Below are 10,880 nucleotides of genomic sequence, written 5' to 3' on the forward strand. Positions count from 1 at the left end.
CCCCTGGGTAGAGTGCTGTGACATCACAGCTCACAGCAACCTCCAACTCCTGGGCTCAAGTGAGTCTCCTGCCTCAGCCTCCCAGGTAGCTGGGACCACAGGCGCCCGCCACAATGCCTAGCTATTTTTTGGTTGCAGCTGTCATTGTTGTTTTGGCGGGCCCAAGGCTGGATTCGAACCCACCACCTTAGGTGTATGTGGCTGGCACCTTAGCCACTTGAGCCACAGGCGCCAAGCTAGACAATATAATTTTATTTACAAAAAGGGGTGGTGAGCCAGATTTGGCCCACAGGCTACATCGTTTGCCTACCCTTGAAAATCAGGAAAGCCTCAAAGCAACACAGTGTTGGTCATTTGGGGCCACATCCTTAAGAAACAAATAATCCTAACCTCAAAAGCTCTTAGGACACCTGTTATTACTGAAAACCTGGTCCCTGGGGTGGCGCTTATGGCTCAAAAGGGTAGGGCGCCGGTCCCATATGCCGGAGGTGGTGGGTTCAAACCCATCACCCCAGCCAAAAATAATAGTAATAAAGAAAAATATTTCACGGCACTCTACCCAGGGGGACAGCTTGAGGCTCTGTCTCAAAAAAAAAAAAAAAAAGAAAAATATTTGACTACTTGTTAATATTTAATAAAAAGTTTAAAAAAAATAAAAAAGAAAGAAAACCTGGTCCCTGATCATAAAATTATGGAATTTAAAAAATCTAAACAATCTTGGAAGCCTAAGGGTCCAATTTTTCAGTTTTACAGGTGAAGAAAAAATTGCTCAGAGAGGTTAAGAGACTTGCTAATGGTCACGCAGCTGATTAATGATTTGACTTAAATTAGAACTAGAGTTTTGATTCTAAATTTAGAACTCTTTCCATTATTCCACATCTATTATTTTATCCTTTTCAGTAACAATGGAATGGAAGAAATACTCATTTACTTAAAACACTACACCCTTGAGATTGTTAAGATTCTGGAATCAGTGAAGTACATAGTTCTACATATTTATAAAGATGATTTTTGAATCATCAAGACAAAGGTTAACTTAGGTTTAAATGTACTCAGAGAATATAACCTTAGAAGGAGTACTAAAAAAACAAATCTCAAATAATTAAAAAATTAATATATGTGGAAATTCTCCTTTATATGTGGGAAAATAAGGTATCACTGTCTTTAGTATGAGATGAAAAGTTTGCCATTGCACTTGATAAGTTCAGACATGTTCATAAATTCTGCTCAGTTTTAGGGCAGCCTAAGAATTACCTTGGCCTTGACTGGCCCTAAGTAATTTTTTAATTGCTGGATGCCCCATATTCATTCAATTGCCTTATCCGAGTGAAAAACAAAAGCCACCCTCGGTCCTACCTGTCCCTCTCTCTTTTCTATCATTAGCAACGTCTTTTGCTCCTTTTCTGAATTAATTAGGAAATAAAAATAGAAACCCTGACATGTTTATAAAGATTCAGAGTGCTGGTTAAACATGAAAGAACAGAGGTTGGGAACACAGAGGTGACACATTTTATTTCTATGATGACAAGTTAGAGTCCTCCTGCCAGCTGGCCCTTGCAGAGCCAGAAGCATGCACCTGTCTACAGAGAAGTCAAGGAGGAAGGGGGAGCTGAAAAAGCCTCTGGGGCCGGTTGGCCTTCCAAGCCATGCAAATGAGTTCTAATTGCTCAGGGTCATTGAACAGGGTTCAATGTGGAGAGGTTCCTGACAGCTGCTGGCAGAGGGGGAGGCAGGGAAAGCACTTCTGCCAGCCTGACCACAACGGTGGTCCTGTTTCTGCTTACGGCCCACCAGGAGCCAGCTCCGGCATGGGGAGTTCACCTCTTCCCACCTTCTGACACACAGGAAAAGGGGCAAGGGGTGGATCTTCTGAGTGTCCCCAGGATACACTTTTGACAGTCCTGCCAAAGGAAATGAGAAGCGATAAGTGATCGAGGCCCCGATTAGATCAGCCACCTTGGGAAAGGTGCTGAGCCAGAGATATTTCACTGAAATAAGGAGAAACCTGGGAATAGATTTCTGGCAAGCAATCCCAAAGTAGATATGGTCTGAATTGGAAATAGATTTCATGGGCAGATAAAGTCTAATAAATGGCAGGTCACTCAAAAATCATATATCATCAAGTCTCATACAGTGTGAAGTTTGTTATCAATAATTTAACACGAGAAGGGCCTAGCCCTTAGCAAATATTTAATTTCAAAACATACCTACTGATTTACTCAGATACAGCATACATAGTATATTAAAAATATATTGCAAGAAGCCACGGGCCAATAAAGCTGCACTCTTTGCTTTCCAAATATTCTGTAACAGAGGGCACTGGGCCCTCCATCCACAGAGCTAGTCCACTAGCAATGGACCAATCACACTGGAGAAAAAAGTCTGCACACAGATGCAACCTGAGCCCCAGTCCCAGGCCAAGCAATGTGCCAAATCCCTTTGTATAAGTACTGGGGACAAGAATTAGGTCTCCAACAGACTGTGCATACTGGACTTGAAGGCTACAGGAAAGGGGGGCGGGGGCAGCTGAGTAAAGCAAGAAGGAAGAATTTCTTAAGATATTAGGAGGCAAAGGGAATTATCTCCACGGATGCTGTCTGTAATTAGTGTTAGTCTGAGCCAGTCGCCCTTCAGCTCCCACTCAATCATTCAGTCTACTCCAAAGCGGACCCTCTCCTCTTCTTGGCTGAAAAGTGTCACCCCTGGGCAGCAGGCAGTAGCAACAAGGGTTTTAGAGAATCGATATTTTCTAAGACAATGGTAGTTCATTTAACGGAGTGAAAAAAATAGGCATGCCCTCAGGGTCCATGGTAGACAGTTTCCAAATAAGGATCTGGGTCTTCTTTTAGGGGGATGATAAACACCTGGCAGGAAGATGTTTGGTGGCTGACGGGAAGAGAGCAGAGCGAGAGAACCAACAGGTGCCTCTAATCATCTTCCTGGGGGAACAGTGAGGGGATAACTGAACTCAGAGCCGGGGGGAGACTGATGCCAGCCCAGCTCTGCTACCGTTAGCTTTTGCTCCTGGATTCGACTCCACCATCTCAAAGGGCCCTTCCAATCTAGGGTGCTAGAACAGAAAACTTACCAGGTGTCAGCAGAGGGACTTCCTACCAACTTCCACCCCCACACTGGCATTGCCACAGGACACTTCTCTGATCATGACACAGGCAGTGACTGGAACAAGAAAAGAGGACTGGGCCAACTGTCGGGAAAACCTGGCTCTTCACCTCTCTGGGCTTATTTCTATATGCAGAGACCTCCAAGTTTCTCCCAGCTCTTAAAGTCTCTTTCCTAAGAAATTCAGTCGCTTTTACAGCTAAAAAGCTATGTGGATATGCTATGCTATGTTTATAAATTATGCAGTTTCTCCTTCATAAACTACAATCATCCTTCCTCCTTTATCTTCCCTGATAAAACCCCCACCTTTCTGCCAGCCCACCAAGGGGACCCTTAGGAAATACTGACTCCAGAAGGTCATAGTTAAAATCACTTTATGATGACCTTAAACGACCTTTGCCATCTGGATAGGGTGTACCGGAGAGCTGGTACCCAACCACGTGACACTTCAGATTCATGATGAAGACAGCACGAAGGGGACAGGCTGGAGTGGAGGCCTGGGGGGCGTAGGGGTGAACACTAGATTAAAGATGGACAGGGGGGCTGGACAAGCTGCCCACTCCCCACTTTTGCTAAAGGCAGGTCCTTTCCAACGCTGGTGAATTCTCTGCAAAACAAAAGCCCAGTCTGCAACTCGTTATAGCCAAACACAAAGCACAGTTCCAGAGCACACAAACCACAAAGTATGTAAAAGTCAGCATTTTGGAACCAAAAGGAACTGCCACGCTCAGGCCCCTGGGGGCTGCTGAGGGATCGCTCCTGCTCCTCTCGTGACATCTACTGATTCAAAATCCAACCCATACCCCTACCTCAGAGGATACTGACGCTGTTTAACAATTGTTTCTTCTTTATCCAGGCACGCTTTTGTCTACTTCTGGAAGCGCTAGGCAGCGTCGTGGCCAGTGATCAGCTGGTCAGAGAAATAATGCTCACAATGCTTAGACGGGGTTCTCAGCTGCCCTCCCACCTTCACTGCCATGTTTGGGAAACTCTTTACTCAGTAGAACTGGGACTGGGTACTGACATGTTGAACCACTACCCTCCTTGCTCTGAAGTCAGGCTAAGTGGGAGAAGAAGAATCAGGTCTTTGATTTTTGCACTAGGTCTCACGGAAGCAAATTCCACGCCTGACACCATAAGCGACTTGTTTTCAGCCTGTTTCTGACACCTCTGAGGGCTCCCAAGTTAATTTTCTGGAGACTCCCATTTTAGGCAACTCTGGGAGCCCCGGAGGGAAAAACGTTAGAAATATCAAAACAGCCACGTGCTCTGGCATTTGGCACTTTGTAGAACAATTTAAATTTAGTGCGTTTAGACCACTTCATATTAACTAATTTAGAAAATTTTGCTTTAGCAGACTTCGCTGGCTGCTTTTCACTGCCAAACTAAATACTCCACTTTAAAATACACCCCTGCGTACTCAATGTGATTTCTCCTTTTAGGCTTGGAATGTAATGTTGACATAAATGTCAAATAAAATTAATGAGAGAATGGGCCCTCAAATGGTATTCCTGTGAAGGGAATTTGTTCGACTGGGACCTTTGAGCCCAAATGTATATATAATTATATAACACTCATAGGAGGAAAGAATCTGAATGTTAAGCTTTAGCAAATTTATCACCTTTGTCAGAAATGCTGTTACCTACAAAAAACAGGTTGCAAGTAAATTAAGATGAAAATACCATCAGATTAGGAGTCTGTCACGGCAAGCTACTGCAGAATTAGAAGGGTGGCCCATCTGCTGAGTATCGAATCCTCCCCTTATCTATACAGAATTCAGATCAGATGTCTGCTGCTAAGCCTGCACACTTCTGCTGTTGGCTTTGCAAATGGACCTCCTCTGCCCAGCCCAGCTCCTTCCCTCTCTCCCCCACCCCTCCCAACTGGCCACTTAGGAGAGTAAAAATGGCAGTTAGAGCAATAACAGGTATTTTCACTCAATAGTCAAGGCACCAGACACCAGCAGAGTGGGCGCCTCCATCCATACGCTGATAAAACTACTTGGTCTTTTATTTGCAGTCTCAAAAGTCTTCCCCAAGTATAGGAGAATCACGGAAAATCACTCTAATCATTGAAAAGAGCCCTGTGCCAAGTAAAGCAGCAAGTCTTCCCTTGTCAGAGTAAAAGCTTGGAGTAAAAAATGTCTTGTAAACACAGGGAAACCTACATTTACCTCCTGGCTGAGGAAAATGGCTTGCAGGAGTCACGTGCAGCCTCAGCAGCATTTATGCAGAGGGCCTGCAAAGGCCTGGGGTGTGAGTGGAGGCCGGAAGGGGAGGAGTCACCAAGCAAACAGTTACTGTGTTTTAGTTTTCACACTTCAGAGTTGAATCCATTCCTTTTTCATATACTGATCTCAGATACAATCCATACTTTTGAAAATCCATCATACATTCCCTAAATAAAATCCCATGGATAAGTTTCTATTTCTTTCCTGTTACCCATATACCTCCCTCTCCTGGAAATCTAAAGAATCATGAAGGCCCCCCAGGAGTGGTTCTTCCAATGGCAAAATCACAGGGGGATTAAGTGAAACCCACAAATTCCTTCTGATGCTCACACATCTTTTTTTTTTTTTTTTTTTGAGACAGAGTCTCACTATGTCACTCTCAGTAGAGTGCCCTGACGTCACAGCTCATAGCAACCTCCAACTCTTGGGCTTAAGCAATTCTCTTGCCTCAGCCTCCAAAGTAGCTGGGACTACAGGCGCCCACCACAATGCCCGGCTATTTTTTTGTTGCAGCCGTCATTGTTGTTTAGCTGGCCCAAGCCAGGTTTGAACCCACCAGTCTCGGTGTATGTGGCCGGTGCCATAACCACTGTGCCACAGGCGCCAAGTGACACACATCTTTACAAAGACCACAAAATCCATATATTTGGGGGCAGCCACAGAGACTTTCTAATTTTTGTGAGAGAAAAATAAAAACCAACTGCCAATGAGGACAACTCATGCTTCTTCTGTTTCCTGTGAAGTCGTAATCCTCACCCTGGATAATTTGGAATGTCTGCCTGGGACCCAGAGAGCATTCTCCATTTTCTTCTTCTCTGGGCTATCAGTTCATAGTGAACAAATATGCAAATTTTTCTGAGGGGGAAATTCAACTACCAAAATAACTCCTTCATAATTCATATGTGCAATCACAACGGTGATTAATAAAAATCTGAAACAGTTCCTAAAAGCCTAAAGCATTAATTACTCTGTTAGATGTCAGGACTCTATGAAAACCTATGACAGCAGGTTACTCAGGCAAATTAAATCAGATGAACTTACGGTGGAAAAGGAGAAATCTTGCCTTGGTGGATTTGCAGCCTGGTATAATGTATGCTTTTGAAGAGAGGTGACCAACCCACAGCTCTTCAGGGCACTATATTTCAACCTTGAAAGGCATATGAAAGGGGAAAAAATGCTATTGCAAATTGAATTTATGCTGGGATGAAAGGTAATATTCTATCCTTTGAAAGATCTACAATGAATGAGTAATACTATTTCCATTAAAGGGAAGACTAACACTCGTTGAGTATCTATGGTGTGTCCATAGTCAGTGATATGATTCTTTTCTCGTCTTCTGTGACATCAGATGACCAATTCTCCTCCAACCTCAGTGAGAGCTCCTTCTCAATTATTTTTCCTAGTTCATCTTGCTTGGTCCAATCCCTAAATTTTAGTGCTCAGGACTACGTCTGGGGCCCTTCTCTCTTCTCTGTCCCTCTCTCTAGATTATCTTACCAAACATCATAGCTGTAGCTGCCACCTACATGCTATGACTCAAATTCCATGACTCTCCCCCACCCCCCGAGCTCTAGATGGAAATATCCAGTTGCCCCCCTGACTTATGCAACAGGTATCTCCAACTCAAGCTGCCCAACACAGAATTCTCAATCTCTATTTCTCCACCCCAAATCCGCTCACCCTAAGGCTTTCCAGTCTCAGGAAATGACACCACCTTCCAAACTCCTAAAATAATCCTCCAATTCTCCCTTTCTCTCACCCCCCACTTCCCATCCATCAGCATGTTCTGTTGGCTCTACTACCAAAACATACCCTGAATCTTTGTACTTCTCACCATCCCACATCACCACTCTAGCCGGAAGTTCCCCTCTTCTCTCCCAGACACTGTCATACCTTCTAACTGGTCCCTGTGCCTCCATCCTTCACACCATGCCCAGAATGTTCTCCTAAAAATGTAAAACTGACTCAGTGACTTATTTGCTTAAAGCCTCCAGCAGTTTCCCATTACCCCTAAAATAAAAATTGCCCTTCCCTTGCCTCTAAGACCTGAGATGATGGGGCCCTGCTATTTTATTTCCTAGTCATGCCGCAGCTCAGCAACTACAGACACACTGGTCCTTCTTCCCACTCCTCAAACATGTGAGCTGGTCCCACCTCCCAGCCTTTGTATGTATCATGTCTTTGGCTGGTCCTTTCTAGCCAGAGAACCTTCTCTGTCTACCCTTATCAAGGGGATCTCACTGTCATTCTTTATCATTCTTTACCTTATATGATTATGTCATACCCAATGGCATCTTGTATACTTTTTTTTAGCTGTTTATTTCCTTGTCTCTTCAAACAAAGGATAGCAGGAACCAGAACCATCTTCCTGCTACCGAGGAGATACCCAATATGTCCCTATTTTTTCTTAACTTTATGAGATGGGTTATTCCTATCCTGAAGAGGAAAAATTAAGGTTTTCAGGGTTAAGTACAAAGTCACCAGGTAACTGGAGGCAAAGCAAAATCAGAATTTAAATCTGAATCAATTTGACTCCAATACCCAACTTTTCCAACAACAGATTGATAGTTCTATCCAAGTCTAGAAAATCAATCAAGTATAATAACTCTGCTCCTAAGATTTTTCCAGAAACAAATTGCCGGGGAACCTGTCTAGGCTCAGTATTTCTTCTTTAACCAGTTTTCTCACCTATAAGACAGGTGAACAAAATGAGTTTCTAAAAGAGATGTCAAGAGAAATAATTTCCTTCAAAATTACAGAGTGTTCTGTAAACTCTCAGAGGATGGTTTTTGAGGACCATGATGTTGAGTAGTTTTAACCAAAGCCTGTTTTGTGCTCAGAGGAAGTCACAGGCAGGGCTCTTAGTCAAACACGGTAATCCTATAAACACAGTTGAGAATTAAGGACCCCATAACAATGCCAAGCAAATAATGGCCTCACATTCCCCAAACTCCTTAAAGAAGATATGATCTCATCCCACTGGAAAATTTTAGGCAAGGGAAGGAAACAGGTGATTTCTAGATGGCCCCTCTCTCATACCAATTCCCACCAGTGGGGTTCTTTGTACTAACAAACACCTAATCACCCTCCAGAATCCAGCCATCTCTCCCTCAATATGTGTTCCCTAAGGATCTTGACCTGATTTTATTTCCAGTGGGAATATATTTGCTCCATAATTGATGCAAGTTGAGTACAAGGGACATAACATTACTATATTTCTTCTAAATCAAATTAAATCTGGATCCCAAGGTCTCACTTAATGGAAATTTAATTTCAATTATATTTTTTAGGGACCTTTCTCCCTTTCTAGGATCAGAGGAACATCTTGGGAGCTGACACAGTACCCACAGAATAAGAGAAGGTGTGTGAACTTCAGTTCCCAGGACCACCTGTACCATATCCATCATTCAACGCTTCCCCCACACCTGCTTTTACCCTTCAAACCAAGTGGGGCACAGGAGTCCATGGTGCTTGGTATTAAATCCTTCCAGCATCCACATGCCACCCCATCACAGAGTTTGGCACATCGTTCTATACTATAGGACACTAGACATGGGTCTCTGCCAATCCAGGGATTCCCTCTGGCAGGGTCAGAGAAGCCCAACAGCAACTCACAATCTCCCATCTTTAACACTGAGCCTGGCTCGGCGCCTATAGCTCAACCGGCTAAGGCGCCAGCCACGTACACCTAAGGTGGCGGGTTCGAATCCCCAGCCCGGACCCGCCAAACAACAATGACGGCTGCAACCAAAAAATAGCCGGGCGTTGTGGTGGGCACCTGTGGTCCCAGCTACTTGGGAGGCGGAGGCAGGAGACTCGCTCAAGCCCAGGAGTTGGAGGTTGCTGTGAGCGTGATGCCATGGCACTCTACCCAGGGGGACAGCTTGAGGCTCTGTCTCAAAAAAAAAAAAAAAAAAAAACACGGAGCCATTTTCATATCCTCAGTTCCTCCCATCTGCCTTTCTCACATCCTAGACTGTCATCTGGCTTCCTAACGAAAGTCTGAGTTAAGAGTTCACTTCTGTTTTACTTTAATATTAATTGTGACAAATCTCACAGCTCCAAAAGTCCCCTTTCTGTGGGAAATATCTAAATCACTATCGTCCACCCTTGCTCTCTTCCCAAGCATGTCTTAGTGTTTTCAACTGCCCGCTACAGGTCTCGAAGATGCAATACGTTGGACCCCCCCAAACTCACATCCAAAATGAAACTCATCACTTTCTTCCCAGCCCTTCTGTCACATTGTCAATTTCTATTACTAGCCATGCATACTGTACATCACACAATCAGCATGCAACAAGTAAATTTTAGTGTTTAGTGTTGGGCAGCGCCTGTGGCTCAAGGAGTAGGGCCCGCCCCATATAGCGGAGGTGGTGGGTTCAAACCTGGCCCTGGCCAAAAATGGCAATAAATAAATAAATAAAGGAATCTTAAAAAACCTTTAAGTTAGTCTATGAATAAATCAGTGACCATCTAGAGAATATAAATATGTTAGTCTAACCACAAAGACCTCAGTTGACTCAACTTTTTAAAAACGCCTTTGTTACAATATTACCAACATATTTAAAGAGGGCAATTTGATAAGTTTTAACATATATATGTGAAACCATCACAATCATCACCTCCAAAAGTTTCTTCATGCTCCTTTTAACCCTGTCCCCAACTCTTCAGGCAATCACTCATTAGCTTTCTAAACTTATAGATTAGTTTGCATTTTCTAGAATTATATATATGTGGAATCATACAACATACACACTTCTCTGGCTTTTTTCACTCAACACCATCACATATCATTTGCTCTTTCCTTTTTATTGATGACTGGTGTTCCAGTGTATGGCTATACCGCCATTTGATTTTTCCATTCCTCTGTTGATGAACATTTCTAGTTTGGGGTTATTACAAATAAAGATACCATAAAGATTTATACACAAGTCTATGTGTGAATGTATGCTTTCCCTTAGACTGCAATTCTCTAGGATTGGAATGACTAAATCGTATAGTAGGTGTGTGCTTACTTAAGAAATTGCCAAGCTATTTTGAAAGTGATGGTTGTGGTTTAAATGATTTGGTCCCTCAGAACTGATGTGTTGGAAACTTAATCCCCAATACAACAGTGTTGGGAGTGGGGCTTTGTGGGAAGTGTTTAGCTCATGAGGGCAGAGAAGATTAATGCCACTATCAAAAGGGCTTTCTGGGTGAGTTCTCTCTCTTTTGCTCTTTTGGAGGACATATAGGGCTCGGCATTCATCCTTTTCTGCCCTTCTGTTTCCCCTACGTAAGGACGCAGCAAGACAGCCCTCACCAGACCAAATGCTGGCACCTCAATCTTGGTCTTCCTAGCCTCTAAGAACTGTGAGATAAATCATTTCTGTTTTTTTATAATTTACCTAATTTCAGGGATTCTATTATAGCAACACAAAACAGCCTAATCAGACAGTGGTTATACAACTTTACAGTTCCAGCAGCGGTGAGAGTTTCCATTTCTTTTTTTTTTTTTTTTTTTGAGACGGAGCCTCAAGCTATCCCCCTG

The 10,880-nt window shown here is 43.4% G+C and overlaps 1 protein-coding gene across 2 annotated transcripts in view; it reads right to left on the reverse strand.

The window, feature by feature from the left end:
* FOXN3 (forkhead box N3) overlaps positions 1-10,880 on the reverse strand; it is a 398,381-nt gene that overhangs the window by 357,188 nt on the left and 30,313 nt on the right. Inside the window, exon 1 of one of the 2 annotated variants that reach the window (XM_023511512.1) lies at positions 6,392-8,973. The exons of the other annotated variant lie outside the window; for it this stretch is intronic. The gene's annotated coding sequence lies outside the window, so the exon portion shown is untranslated. Of the gene's footprint in view, positions 1-6,391; positions 8,974-10,880 lie in introns of those variants that run through there. 2 annotated transcript variants of the gene reach the window in all.

The sequence above is a fragment of the Otolemur garnettii genome, unplaced genomic scaffold (genome assembly GCF_000181295.1).
Source record: "Otolemur garnettii isolate 467f Iridium unplaced genomic scaffold, OtoGar3 scaffold00020, whole genome shotgun sequence".
NCBI lineage: Eukaryota > Metazoa > Chordata > Mammalia > Primates > Galagidae > Otolemur > Otolemur garnettii.